The following is a 16,048-nucleotide window of genomic DNA, read 5'->3' as shown; positions in this document are numbered from 1 at the left end:
CTGCCCAGCATTTACTGAAGAGACATAATCAACCTAGGTCATCAGGATCTGAGAAGAAAATCAAGGGTGACAACCAGACACCCAGAATTGCACCTGGAAGCTAACTGGCAACCAATGCTGCTCCTACAATAGTGGCGTTATGTGGGTGAATTTAGAAATGCCAATAAGAATCCATTTCCATGGATTGGAATGCAAGTAGAAACTAATCATGCTGGTTGAATTACAGTCTCTGAAACTGCTAGGTTGGAGAGAGGTTGCTAGAGTGAGAAACGAATAGAAGTACTCATGGGTGAGTTCACACCTGGTTAAAGTGCACAAAGGCAGTTTTGCAATATAAGCAGCAGTTGCTTATATTATGGTATCATTTGAGGAGCAAGGGAATCCACCTTGCTTCCCCATGAGAACTGCATTTATGTCTGCAGTACCTTTAAGAGGAACATTTGATATTAATATTTACTTGAAATTTTTATTATCATTCTTTTAAATAATTCTTTTTTTCTGATTTGCTTTTTTGTGGGAGGTATTTTCTAGAATGTTTCTTATATTATTTGGTTTTTAGGAATTCACATTAAAATGATACTACTATCAATTATCGGTATTGCTATGTTAATGTTACCATACCCACTAGTCTATTTTCTTGAAGATTAAGACTTGTGTCTATTATGTCATCCTGAATGCCATGGATTACAAACTCCCCATGAGTTCTAATTTTTCTTCACCTTGCCTTTCTTTGACAGGTGACAGCATTAATAATATCAAAGAAAATTAGAATGCATGGTTTCCCTTATTAATCATGGATTCCTTGAAAATATATCCTTGGCTAAGCAAACAATACTAGAGACATTAAGAGAAGGCACTTGTGTATGGGGTGGTAGGACTATTTCTAACTTTGATTAGTCTTATTGTAGTATTGAAGAAGAATAAATCTCTAATATTTAGGTATATTCCTTTGCGAATGAAGGCAAATGTCCCAGGATAATGTTGCAGGATCTGATCTAGGTTGGTCACCAGGACCAGAGGTTTAGTCTTCTGAGCTTTCAGACTCATGCTAGAGCCCTTCCTCAGGACTTGGGCTCTAACATGAGTATGAAAGCTCAGAAGATAAATCTCTGGTCCCTGTACCCAACCCAGATTAGATCCTGTATACTTCTTTGCATAAAAAGTCTTTCTCCAGACTGTTACCTGAGCCTCATATGGAGAAAGAAGGCAATTAATGTTGCTGCCCATGGCAGGTGAGCTACTGGAACAATTTGGCTGTCCCCAAATCTTACCTGAAATCCTTTCCTGGCTCACACACGGGATTCACATGATCTTCTGCTGGTATTGACTGGAAGAACTTTCCTTTGAGCATTTTACATTCCACAGCTATGCCATAAATGCATGTTCTTTCTAATCTCTAGTGAATGTATAGTAATTATCAAACCACACAAATTAATGCCTAACTGTTCTGACAAACTGCCAGGACACAAAAATGTGTAGGAAACTCCCTCTGTCAGAAAGGAAAGCTAAGCTATTCAAGAATCCATTAATTTTTTTTAAAAAAGATCTTGCATCATAATTCATGAAGCTGATTGGTTGTTAGTGAGGAAATACTCATAATTCAAATCCATTCCTTCTTTCATCAGCTAAAATTGCTAACCATATGATACAACCGTTGTTAGTGTACAAGATTACATATTTGCAAATTGGACTTCAGTAACATTTTAGAAATATATCAGGATTTCGGAACCTCCAGTTTCAGAAGTTTCAGAAGTTTGAAACTCATTACAAAAAAATATCCATAATTTAAAGGGGAAAACTCACTGGTGGGGTGGTAAGAAAATGGCGGAGACTATGAACTCTGTTGAGTTTCAAATGGATATCAGCTGGATAATCTCAAGGTTTTCACTGCAATAAATTCAATATGAAAAAAGTGGCATTTATAATTTTGTCATCCCTTATTCTTGGCTTGGACCCATTCATTTATTTTCAAGACTTTTCAAAACTCTGTAAGGTCAGATTTGATCCAAAATGTGAAGGAAGATTGGAAATGCCAAGAATTGAGTAGATCTCCCTTCCTGTTGTGTTGGTATCTTCAGGATAGAAGTGTAACATTTCATTAGCACAAGAGAGAAATAAGAATGAAGATTCTTATTTGCCTAAGCACATTAAAGAAACTGAGAGTTGAAAACTGAATGAAGTTCAAAGCAGTATTGCTATTTCAGTATTAGGCACAGAATTTAATGAGATGAAAAAAAAACACACACATTGGCAACCTACTTGTTAACATTGTCAGAGATCCCATTATACCTCTCAACCCACAACCAGCCTTTTCCATGTAAGAGAACAAAACTCCAACACTTTATATTAACTGTTACAATATCAGTAGCAGCAGAAAAAAAAACAGTCAATCTGTAGAATTATACCTAAGATTGATTTACTTGAAGATGCCCAGTAAAGTTTCCCAGAGTGAAAGCTTTGCTATCGTTCTTGCATTTGGCATGTAATAATAATTCTATTCCTGGATATCTGAGGAATATTTATTAGGACATCAAATTAAACATGCTGTACTGATAAGGAAACCATTATGGGATGGTTGAATTTTCAAGCTGGCTGGTTGCATTTGGCAGACATGGCTTACCACAATGTGTTTGGAAAAGGCGTGGTCCTGCAGTTAAGTGGGAGGAAATTTCTTTGTGGAAAACATGGTTATTTAGATATGCTTCACAGTGTTAAGTGAAATTCCAAGATGTTCACTTTTTGAGACAATGATCCAAATCAAAATGGAAGAATAACATCCATTGTGTTTTAAGTATTGTTATTTTTGCAAACCCATGTAATTTTACATAAAAATACTGTAGTTCTAACACAAGTATTTGATTTTTAAAACACTATTACTGAGAAATATAATATGAATTTTTATGGCAAATGTCTTTTCCCCCACCCAATATTTCAGGACATATTAGAAAGAATTTTTTTAAAAAAAGGATATTGGGCTGGGCTGCTGCAATCAATACTTTCATATTAATAAAACCTGAACTGATATATATATATATATATATATATATATATATATATATATATATATATATATATATATATATATATATATTTGTGTGTGTGTGTGTGTGTGTGTGTGTGTATGTTTTCTGAGGTTTTCGCGGGTATTAGTATGTAGGTCTCTAGTTGTTCGGGTTTTCTCCCACGTAGAATTGGAGATGTCTTGGCGACGTTTCGACGAAGTCTCATTCGTCATCTTCAGGCGGCTTCAGACTACTTCAGGTTTGGTGTTTCCAGGAGTAGGAAACTCAGTTTCCAGGAGTAGAAAACTCAGATGCTCAGTTCTGATTTAAAGTGACATTTGTTTTTCTCCTTTGCAAAATAAGTTTCCTTCTTTCTTTTTCTTCTCCTTTCCCCTCCTTCTTCCCTCTCTCCCTCCCCCCTCTCAAACACACACACACACACACACACACACACACACACACACACGTTGGATTGGAGGGAGTCACGGAGACCATAAGAGGAGGCAGGAAGCCAGTCAAAGAGCCATACTGGAGCACACACACTTTTCCCCAGCCTCGGAAGGATCCAGCCCAGCTTCACTGATTACAGGTTTGAAAAGACAACGTGGCTCTGCCTGCAATCAAACTACACTTGGGGGGGCAGAGCCTTCCAGCCTTTGCCCAAAGCCCCGCACCAGGAGGTTGAAGTTTGAATTCCTTTCCCTCCCTCCGACCCATATGTACCTTTTCCAGCTGTTTCAGAGAGGATTTCAACTCTGCTCTTGCCTGCCATCATGAAAAGAAAAAAATGTAAAAGGAAAAAAGCAAGGGCTGAGGTCAGGTTGAGTTAGTTGCTGCCAGAGTCACCGTAGATGATTCTGCTTAGCTGTTTAAAAAAGCCTCTAAATAAGCACCCTCTACAGAGGAGGCAGGAGAACGACGTGCCTCATCTATGTCAGGAATGTTTCGGCTTTTAACCCTTGCTTAACTCTGCTCGAGTGATCATAAAACGCCTAAAGTCAGACTAGATTGAAATGCACAATGAAAAGGTTGACATTGAGAATAAAGGACAAGGAGGAATCAGTGTACTACAGGACATGTGGGCGATTTTATGAGTGGCTTAAAAAAAGAGATAAATAGAAAGAAATAGAAACAAAACATGAAATAAGTATCTCAGATAACACATGATTAATATAGGGTGAGGCGAAATAAGAAAATATCAAAATGTAAATATACAGGCGGAAAATGATATGAATTGACGTATATTAAATAACAATTATAAGAATGTATATCTAAGAATAAATTTGAAAAGAAAAATAAAAACTTTATAAAAAAGTTATAAGCTTCGATCAGCCATTCCTTTCTTATCACCATTATTCATATTTATTTTTTTATGGAAGCAGTATTTATGACAGTCATTTAATATTTCATAATGCAACTGATTTACTGTGATGGCTTGGCATAAGGAAATTTCTCTGTCCAATAACTGGTCTTTGAACAAGGTTAAGGTGCATAATTGTGCCATATAACAAAAGGGGACAATGATATTAAATATTTGACTTTGTGCTATAATCCTTCATAGGCTGCTCCCAGTAAGCAGGAGAGATTTTAGCGGCCATTCAAAGTAGCAGAGATAAGCAAAGATAAACTTCTCACCTTTTAAGTAACTTGTGGTGAGTCACATAGACATCAAAGTGCTATGTAAAAGTTTTATAAAAATGATTGGCAGAGATGCCACATTGTGGCTTTGCTATTAATAGTAAAGCCAAGCTTGATATAATGGGGCAGCCATGTGGACTTGGTCAAATTTGGTATCAGGACTGGGAGAGTGTTTCTAATATTCAGTAAAATAGGAGTCATCTACTGAGGGAATGACATCCCAAGGCAAGGGAGCAGCAATGGAAAAGGCCTCTACTATGATGTCATTTGCCACCAATGATGGAAACCTCTGAGTTAAAGGACTTGAGGAGAATCCCTTCTTTATGTGATCTTATCACAGGAGGAAACTGAGAGAATGTGATTGTCTTATTAGTAGGTGTGTCACATGGTCAAATCATTACTACTTAAGCTACTGCATTCTGGACTAGCTTCTGTACAGTTTTCAACCTCATGTAGAGCCCATTGCAATACTTCAAAGAAGGAATCACTAAGGGGTGAGTGAATAAAGAAGGGTGTCGGATCCAGGAAATGTCATAGCTGCCACACTAGATGGAGTGTGCAAAGGACCTCTTTGCCAAAACTGCAAAGTGCCTCAAGCAGGAGCTGAGAGTCATGACATATACATTACACAACCGTCCCTCATGTATCAGTTTGGCATTGTGTGCAAAATTCCATGGCTTGTTTACCAAATGCCATCTTTCTTCCTAGGATTTAGCTTTAGTTGGTTTCACATCCAGATTCTAATATTCTTCAGGTACCTCAATATCTGTTTGACCCAGGTTTTAGATATAATACTCTGCATTAATATTTAACCTTTGATGATTGATGGCCTTCCCAGAATGAAGTGTGTTGAATCTTTGAAATGGTCTCTGGCTTAATTTTTTTCCTTCATCTAGTAAAATTAAACTTTAGGAAGAAAGATAACCCTTGTAATATGGTGTCCTCCACCCACTTCCAACCCTAAAAGGAGGTCTATAGAAGATATGATGGTCAATAATAGTCAAAACTTCAGAAAGGTTGAACAATTCTTGAAAAGCTGTAGTCATCATATTCTGGTTTTGCCAACAGCTGCCCGTAAGTGTGATCATTTTAAATGATTTAGTATACAAAGGGGCAGGAAAACAAATTCACCTGTCACATAATATTGGAAATGAACCAGTCTTAAATCACTTCAAGCTAAATGGTCAAAGTGGAAAGATCTAAAAGGCTTTCACCATGATATTTGCAGTAGAGTAAACACTACCATAATAATGGTATGCATTTTTTCCCAGAAGGAAAATTCTACAAAAAGTGTGTGTAGGAAAAAAAGTTGCATGAAACAGAAACACTGATACTTAAAAAGAGAGCTCACATTAGTGAAATTTAATTTTAAAAGTTAGGATGAGGAAAATAAAAGAACAAAGGCAAGGTGGTTTGAATTTAAAACTTTTTGAGCAATTTATATGAACAGCTACATAATTTGAGGAAAGATGCATAGGATGCCTCCATATGTTGTAAGATTCTACAACTGTAGAAAATTGTCCCCCTTCAGTATGTTACAGATGAAATTCTGATGGGCTTTATTTCAATATGGATCTTTATACTTTTCTCAGATGTTATCTCATAGTTCTGTGTTGTTTTTATTGTATTTGTTTCCTCTAAAGTAATCTGTTGTATGCTGATTTCTAATTCTAAAGTAAATGTGTAAAGGTCATTACTACTGCATCAGGGAAAACATTTAACACTGCATTCTCCTCGATCAATGAACAATTATCCTTAATCCATTGTAATTCATATCCTGTACTCAATGTCCAGGTGGCCTTCTGAGGCCTCATGTACTGATACCTCTGTTGTTTGCACCTGTTGTTGGAGCAGGCTAAAAATGAATTTGGCCAAAGGGAACACAGCAGCACAGAATCCTGCTGGCAGGAATCCAATATGTTGGTCTGAGGGTAGATTCCAAATTCAGATGAATGTTTGGAAGGCAAGAATATGTGTTGATAACTCTGCTTGATTGTCATGTCAAGAGTAGAATTAACACCATATTTCTACACCATGCAAGCACAGATTGCTCACTGAATGTTGTAATGAATAAAAGATCTAGGATTCAAATCACATTGTTAAGTGCATCTTTCCAGTAAAGCACCTGCTAACATATATTGCCCTTTCCTAACAAAAAAAATCCTTATTGATACATTTGAGTCCACATTCTGTATTTTTATATTACAGTATGTTCTCCACATTAAAAATTTGAAACTGCTTAAGGGTTAACATTTATAACACTTCTATATAAACAGGCCATATTTTACACAGACCAGTGCTTATGTTGAGAGAACTCTAGATCTGAAGTGTTAGATACCGTATATACTCGAGTATAGGCCGACCTGAATATAAGCCGAGGCACCTAATTTTACCACAAAAAACTGGAAAAGTTATTGACTCGAGTATAAGCCTAGGGTGGGAAATGCAGCAGCTACCGATAAATTTCAAAAATAAAAATAGATACCAATAATGCCATTGCCCATTGAATAACATATACAGCCTGCCTGTGCCCATTAAATATACAGTAGCCATTGTAAAAATTTGCTCTGCATAACAAATTATTATCACACAATACCGGTGTATTCAATGAAATACTTCACTCACCTCATGATGCTGATGTCCCGCTGTGATGATGATGTCCCGCCTCCTATGACACACGGCACAGTGATTCCTATCATTGGATCACTGTACCAGAGGAGGTGGGACATCGCTATGTGGCTGCTTGCCATAACAAGGAGGAGGTGGGACATCGTTGCAGAGCGGCAGGAGGGGGAGGAAGGGGAATCGTAAGATAGCCCTGCATTACATTAGAACGTGAGGAGGGGGGATGGTGCGGTGCACGCTGCGTGGCAAACTGACACAGAGGGAGGGGAAACTCACAGGGGCGCTGGGCCATTCACGAGCGTCACCCAGCAGCATGGCCCCGCCCCTTTTTCTCCTCCATTTCGGGCAAATTTTTCACTGACTCGAGTATAAGCCGAGGTGGCTTTTTTCAGCCCAAAAAGTGGGCTGAAAAACTAGGCTTATACTTGAGTATATACAGTAATAATCTTTTGTTAAAGTTAAAGGGTCATAAGAGGCAAAAGACATGTCCATGTCCTAACCAACCTAGGATGAGTTTTATTGCAGAAACTATAATTATTTTTAATAAGAAATCTATGTTGTTGTTATTAGTTGTGAAGTCATGTCTGACCCATCGCAACCCCAACATTCCTCCAGGCCTTCCTGTCCTCTACCATCCTCTGGAGTCCATTTAAGCTCAACCAGACTTCATTCAGCCACCACATTCTCTGTCATCCCCTTCTTCTTTTGTCCTCCATCTTTCCTAGCATTAGGTCTTGTCCAGTGAGCCCTTCCTTCTCTTAGGTGGCCAAAGTATTTGAGTTTTGTCTTCAGGATCTGGCCTTCTAAAGAGGAGTCAGGGTTGATCTCCTCTAGGATTGACCGGTTTGGATACACATTCTCTATTCTGGTAGCACCTAACAGAATAGAGAAGGTAAACATTGCCAGCCATCTTATCCAGATATACAAATGGTACTTGTAGATAATAAATGGAGTCTGTAAATCAGATAGGGGGAGAAAGAGACAGAGTTTCACAGACAGTTGGGGAAGTTGAAATAGACTAAAAAATTGGGGCAAGAGGAAAAAAGGAAAATGTCTACAAGCAAGGCTGGAATTAATCCCACCATGAGATGCTGAAAGGATGTAACTTCCAAAATGATTCAAGACTAAAAAAAAAAACGCACAAATTGGCATAGGCATGCATCGAAGATGATGCAACACTGGCTCTGTCTATTAGAGTGAAAACAATGTGAAATCACAGCTGCCAGGTTTTTTAGTTGGTGTTGGCCTTTATAACCATGAAGTCTTTCACAAGAACTTAGGATGTTATAATGTATTGGTGTAGAATATGTGCAGATGTGGCTTTTGCAACTGACAATTGGAAAATTGTCACTGTGCATATTTTCTAATGCTGCCCCCGATATTTTGATATGGCACACAGTGTGCTGATAACCACAATGGAACCACCACTAGTGGTTTAAGTTATAATTTTCAAACATCAATTTTCAGATATTGGTACTTTATGTTCTTCTTCTATTCTACTATCTCCTGCTATTGCCACATCAAGGTGGTGCAGTGGTTAAATGCAGCACTGCAGGCTACTGCTAGATCAGCAGTTCAGCGGTTCAAATCTCACCGGCTCAGGGTTGACTCAGCCTTCCATCCTTCCGAGGTGGGTAAAATGAGGACCCAGATTGTTGGGGGCAATATGCTGACTCTCTGTAAACCGCTTAGAGAGGGCTGAAAGCCCTATGAAGCGGTATATAAGTCTACTGCTATTGCTATTATTCCTAGTTACTTCTTTTCAAGCAGGTTTATAGCTAGTGTCTTAAGAGCCAAGAATTTATCTGTTTGTGTTCAAAAATCCCACAATATTTTAATCTACTAATTCCAACTACTGTTTCAACTCTTATGTTCCCACCAATTTTTCATAACTGGTACATAATAATTTTTACAGATCTTCCAATAAATTATGTTGACAACTTTATTATATCATTGTTTACAATTAGTTTGTGCAATCTTCTTATCTATATAATCTACTGGTTTTTTTTTGCCTCTTTGCATAATTTGTACTTTGAATAATTTGACAATTTTTCAGTTCAGGTTTTAATAATAATAATAGTTTCAAAAATTTGTTTTTCAGCAGCCAAAATCAAGCCTTCAGTTTTTTAAAAATGTTCCAGTTATAAGTCATTGCCATGTTTATCTCCCTGATGTTTTGAGGAATTGACTATAATTGATTATTAGCTGGTCAGATATTTGAGTCAAAAGCCACACAGTTAATCATTTCCAGGGGATACCCAGTTTTTAATCCTTTTCATTTGATTTTTAATGATTTCTGCTGTTATTAGTTCTTCCATTTGATTTTTATTAAATTCATCTTCAAATTCTTTTATCTGCCCAGCATCTTTATTATGTAGTCTTTTTGAGTTTCCCATAGCTCTTTCTAAAACTGAATGGTTTCCTGTTTGCTTTTTATTATTAATGAAATACTGATATCCAAAAGGAGGAGAAAATCCAAAACACAAAAAAGAAGATCTACATTTTGTGAGTCATGACAAGTTGCCAGCTAAGTTTTTTTAACCAAAGTCTTTGGTAAGTCTTTGATGGAATTTTGAAGTGGTTATATTTTAGTATAGGCACACTATTTTATCAAGGGTATTACTATTGTTGGCAGATAGATAATTGAAATGCTAGAACAGTCAGGCCATAAAGATACTAATGATTTTTTATGTTCCTCAGAAGGCAGGCACTGGAAAGATGAAAACTGAGAAAAACTGTAGGATTGTTTGTTGTATATAGCAGCTGAACTTTGCTTGCTTAGTTAACTAACCAGGAAATGAAATCTGAGGGGAAAAATGATGTCTTGTTATCCTTATTATGATAAGAATAAAGGTAAACACTAATATGGGTCAAAAGGAGGTCCTTGCATGCTGTATTATATCTAATCAATGTTTAAAATAGCAATAACACTTAGACTGATATACTGCTCCATATACTATTTACAGCACTCTCCAAATGGTTTACAGAATCAGCATATTGCCCCAACAATCGGGGTCCTCATTTTCACCAAGAAGGATGGAAAGCTAAGTCAACCTTAAACTGGTCATGATTGAACTCCGGGCAGTTGGCAGAATTAGCCTGCAATACTGCATTCTAACCACTGCACCACCGTGTTCATAATATATAGTACATGCACATAAAATCCACATCTCTTTTTGTCTCCTGAATGTGTGGGCGGAAGGGAGCTAATGCCTGCATTGGCAAAAGCTGATATACATATATATAATAGGTCTGACTAAGGAGGGGTGGCAACCTTTCCTTGGCAAGTTGGAGGACTTTTTTGAAAAGGGTGATAGTAATATGGACAGCAGAGAGGAGAAATGGTTAAAAGTTTGATAGTAGCACCTTTCATAAACAGAAGCTTTATTCCTTGAAGGCATCTGTGCAAGATTTTAACCATTCTCTTTTTTATTCAGGTGGGATAAGATCCTTAGTAGAGGTTTTTGGATTGGTTTAGGGAGATCTCTGTCTCTGGCAATCATTTGTCACCAAATGGTGTTGCCCCAGTTGTGGAAATTCTTCAAAGGAACCATTTAGTGGAGATATCTTTGGTGTATTTTTACTGCCTTTTAAGTGCCCAACCTTTCTTTTCTGGGCCTTTTAATCTTCAACTCTTTATTTCAAGGCTTGCTTGTTCTTCAAATGTTTTTAGTCAATGTTCAGTTTTATACAATTTGTTTCTTGTTGAGCTATCTTAATTGTCTCTAGAATATGCTAGATAAATCATAGGTAAACAAATCGGCAGGTAATTGCCATTCATTACAATATGTGATCCATGATGAGATACACTTAAGCCTATTTGAACCTTCTGATTTTCTGCCTACAATTTGAATATTCTTAGCGGTAACAGAAGAACCAAATCCGGATGACAACACTCATGACTAAGTCATTTCCAGCTCCAGAAGAGAAGTGATGTCGGACAATTTTGGCAATTTGCTTGGGGGCAGCATATCCTGTGATCAGATGTTTGCCTCCTCCAACCTCATCTCCTAAATTAGGCCTGATTATGTTTGTGCTGGAGCACCTTCATAGTTAAGTGGTTTGGTGATGCCAAACAATGTGTGGATATATTCCTACCAAAAGTTTATCTGTAAAATTATGTTGTAAGAGGCGGATAATTAAAGTTTTAGTCATGTAACATGTTGTAGGCAGTAAGAGATTATACCTTTCACATGTGGTAATAATGGCCAAACTCAAGTGACTAACACAGAAAAAGCTTTGTCTTTCAGTATTTTTTCTTAGCTGTTCTATTATTTGACCTTTTAAAATTTAAATATTCTCTGATTAACCTTTAGAGTAGTGTCCACAAGGCCCACAGTTTACAAATTCTAGCTATCAATTCATATTATAATCAATGTTGTTTGTCTTCTTGGTTCACATGACTGCAATTACTTTACATTAGCATGATGTATACTGTAGGCACAACAAATATATCATAATGTTCTCAGAATGAGGCTAATGGGAATTTATTATGTCTATTATAGTGGGTCACAGAGACAGGCAGATGTTTAGACTGGATTTGGCATTTTTATTCACTTATAAAGCCCTTCCCAAGGACCTGGGATGGGCAGTTGTTTGATGATGTTAAAGATATTGTCTTAGGAATGTAAGCTGTTCCAAATAAAGCCATCTTTTGCAATTGACTGATGCTGATTTTGTCAATGCAGTTCAAGTGGTGCTCCAGTTGTTTTGGGATTGCATTCAAGGTACCAAGTATATTAATATTATTATTCAGAAAGTGGGAATTAAAGATCTAGAGCAGGGGTGTCAAACTCAAGTCATCACAGCGGCATCATGTGACGTATTGGGACTTTCCCCTCCTTTCCTAAACCAGGTGTGGGCATGGCCAGTACATGACACATCTGTTTCATGTGCCTGGAGTTTGACAGCCCTGATCTAGAGGTATAAAGGAAGTCTATTTCTTCCCACAGGGAGCTACTCAGGTTGATTGATTCTTCTTCAATTGCATCTGACTGCCTGTTCAGGATCATCTTATTTCACTGGGTGGGAGGTTTAGAGATCACTGTGCCATATCTTCAGCAGTAATATAAGTTCTCCCTATAGGATGATGAGAAACAGTATCTGATACATGCATACCTACATACATACATAACTTTGCATGCATTAGTGCCAGGATTATAGCAAATCCTTCCTGATAAAAATTATATTAGCTGGCTTGTTTTTTAATGGCTTTTTTCCCATCCCATGATCATATGTAATAGAGAACAAATCCCAACTTTAAAATAACTCTTGCCAGCCATCTATTTCAGGAGTTGGTTCATTTCAACATATATTGAACCACAGCCACATCATTCAAAGCCAAACTTCTGTAATACCTAGAGTGGTTTCTTCCCTCCACGTCCTCTCAGGCTGCTTAAAATAAACTGCAGTATTGTTGTTTTTCTTTTACTTCCTTTGCTTGTTAGGTTTGAGGTGTTAGTGGTTAGATTGCTGACAACATTGTAGTGACATCATGGTCCCTTGACCTATTAATGCTATATCTGGAGATTCTGGAATAACCATTAGAAAGCACACAACCTTGGGTTTTCTTCTTTGGCTTGAGTGGGCTACATCCCAAGTAGCTGTGAATGAGTTGGGTTCTAAACTGAGATCAACTGAAGTCAACAGACTTGGTATACAACCTGCATAAATGTAACATAACAGAGATGAGTCAGCTGACAGCTTCATGGCTTAGCAGTTACCTTGTCTTGGAAACCATACAGGAAGAAACACAGAAGAAGAACACATGGTAGCGACTCGTCAATAAAATGTTAATGCATTCCGGCATTTTAAGTACATACAAATATACACAATTAGATGCCCAAGATGTCATTGTAGGTTGTATGGGTAATTTGATATTGTGAAACAAATATGTTTGATCTGGTTTAGTTTGGTTTGCTGGATGCTCCATATCTGTACTGACTAGCGAGGGACTGGGTCACAATTTTAAAAAACCCTGAAAACATATTCCTGACTAAATGAAGTAGTACTGAAGTAAAATTGAATCAATAATAGCCTTATAGCCAGTGTGAACAGCACTGCAATCTCCTTAAAACTCAGGCTCATTTATTATGGGTGTGCTCTTAGATTTGGTACTGTTCTTGAATTCTCCCATGGGGTGGGGCTGAAGAAAATTTTCTTTCATCTTGGGCTGGTTTACCAGCTACACCCTTTCCTGGGGAAGAATGAAAAAGCTGGTAGCCATGGCAATTCACGCCTTAATTACATCTAGATTAAGTTATTTTAAATATACTCCACATAGGGCTGCTTTGAAAAATTTCAAAACTGCAACTAGTTCTGGATGGGGTCTCTGGAATACACACACTATTTCTAATCCAACATTAAGGTCCTTAACTGGCTTCCAGCTGATTTCTAGCTCCAAAGATACATTTAATCTTTAAAGCCCAACTGGTCTGGATCCAGCATACATCAAGAGCTACCTTTTCCAATTTCCCAAACAGCCACTCCATCGAAGTTCTACTTAAAGTTTGAAGACAAGCATGCCAACTGCACATTTAATATACAAATATGATAGTTAATCCCTGATCAAACAGTGCAGGATGATATTAATTCTAAAATGAATACTAGAAATATCCATTAATATTGGTTTAGTGTCTAATGGAGAAGAAGACTATTTCATCTGGAATTAGTAAATGGATTTAATTGTGCAACACAACATCTATTTCTAATAAAAACAGAGAAGATAATATTAGATGTGTTCTCTATATTATCTGTTGGTCTTTCTGGGATTCTGAACTTACATTGATTGCTATGTGTCTGAAGGCTGCATGTATCCCTATATACAAATTGCCAATACCTTGGGAAAATTCTATGTTGATACTGTGTTCCCCCCAAAATAAGACCCAATCTTATTTTCTTTTGGCGCCCAAAATAAGCACTAGGGCTTATTTTCAGGGGATGTCATTTCTTTTGAGAGCTGCTGCTGCAAGGCGGGGAGGTGTGGAGCTGCCCCAGGTGCCCTGCACCGGCTCGCCTCAGGGTCCCTGCAGCCAGTCATCCATGCACCGACACCTACCTTGCCTTGTGGCCACAGCACCATCGTGTCACTTGGCCTCCTGCTCCATTGCAACTGCAGGCGAGGAGAAGTGGGCCAGTGTCCATATAGGGTCCTGCTGCCCATGGCTGCTGTTGCTGCTGTTGTGGGGCGTGGATGGCTTGGCTGTGGGAGCCCTGAGGTAAGCTGGTGTGCACGTGGGGCAGCTCCACCCTCCCATCTAGCCTCACCTCACTTCATGTCAGTGACACTGCGAGAAATCAAATAAAATGGGTGGGCAGCTGGCTACACAGGAGCTTAACTAGGGCTTAATTTTGGCATAGGTTTTATTTTTGGGGAAATATGGTAATACCACAAGTTGTAGAGTTTTGTTTGTTTTTAAATCCCCATTGTGTTCATCTGGAAGAATCTTCGCTTCACATCAAATTAAACTGCAACATCTTATAAGGGCAACCAACTTCAAGGAATTCAGTCCCGAGTCAGGAATCCATCACTTTTAGCAGCTGTGAGTTTAGATGTCAGTCTTTCAGAGGAAAAGAATCGAGTATTAACAAGTTGCAAGAAACATACAGTAGATAAATGGAAATTAAGCCCAACAGGAAATTAGGTCTCTTTACGAATAAGAAATCGTTGAAAATCATGATCTTATTAATAAGGACGAATTCTCCCTACAGGGTCAGAATTCCTGCATCAGGCATCTGGGGTTAATATAGAAGTTCTGGCTTTACGATTTCACTCTCTAGTACGTATGCAGCACTAGATAACAAAACTGTTTAACTAGTTCTTAGCTTTGCTTGTGGTAAACAACCTATAATTTTTGGAGTTAATTTCAGCAGTACTCCTGGCTCTTACTTGGACATCATGCGTGCTAGTGTTTCTCAATACTGGAAGTCTTGTATCTCAAAAGAACTGGGTTTTTCCCCCCCTCCATTTTTCTATTGTGATTTCACTTTGCACACTTTTAATCCTATGCACCAGAAGAATTCTACTATTTTTCTCCCCCCCCCCCCCCCCCTGCAGTTTAAGGAGTTAATTTCTTGGTTGCACGGTACAAATTCATCTATAGTAGCTCAAGCTGTTTGTATCCACAAGTGAAGATTTTCATTGCTAGGGAACTATGCATTCCTGCACTGTACTTCTAGCAATTATTCTATATATAGTCATTGTAATAGTATAATTTTTCCCATGAAACTATATGTGGCTTCAAAAGCAAACTTCAAAACTTTTTAGTTATTTCCTTGGATATATTTTGAATTCCCAGTTTTGACTAGTCACGATTACATTAAAACTATAGGAAAAACAGGGGACTAGCTGCTGAAATAAGCAGCGGATAGAGAGACAATTAAATGGAATTAATGTAGGTAAAAGAAGACATAAAAATCTTCAATAGGAAATATGGAGACTTGTTAACATAATGGCGTAAAGAAGATCTCCCTATTCAATAGTCCAATGCAATGTCAAATAAACTGCAGGAGAAACCTGCGTTTCTGTTAATTAGTTCATTGAGAAAAGTCAGCTAAAATTTCAATCCCATGATTTTTTTAGAGCCTTCTAAAAGCCAAAGACTGGGGGAAAAGCCCCTCCGACTTCAGAAGGGGAAATCTGATAGTGGAAACTCCCTTGCTTTTTCTTCTGCTGGTTCCAAGAGGAAGGATTAACAACACACACACACACACACACACACGCACACACACACACACACGCGCACACACACACACGCACACACTGCATGGAGAAGAAAAATGGA

The sequence above is a fragment of the Thamnophis sirtalis genome, unplaced genomic scaffold, assembly GCF_051295495.1.
Source record: "Thamnophis sirtalis isolate CommonGarterSnake01/CBP01778 unplaced genomic scaffold, rThaSir2_p1.2 scaffold_6, whole genome shotgun sequence".
Taxonomy (NCBI): Eukaryota; Metazoa; Chordata; class Lepidosauria; order Squamata; family Natricidae; genus Thamnophis; species Thamnophis sirtalis.
Note: the sequence above shows the minus strand (reverse complement) of the source record.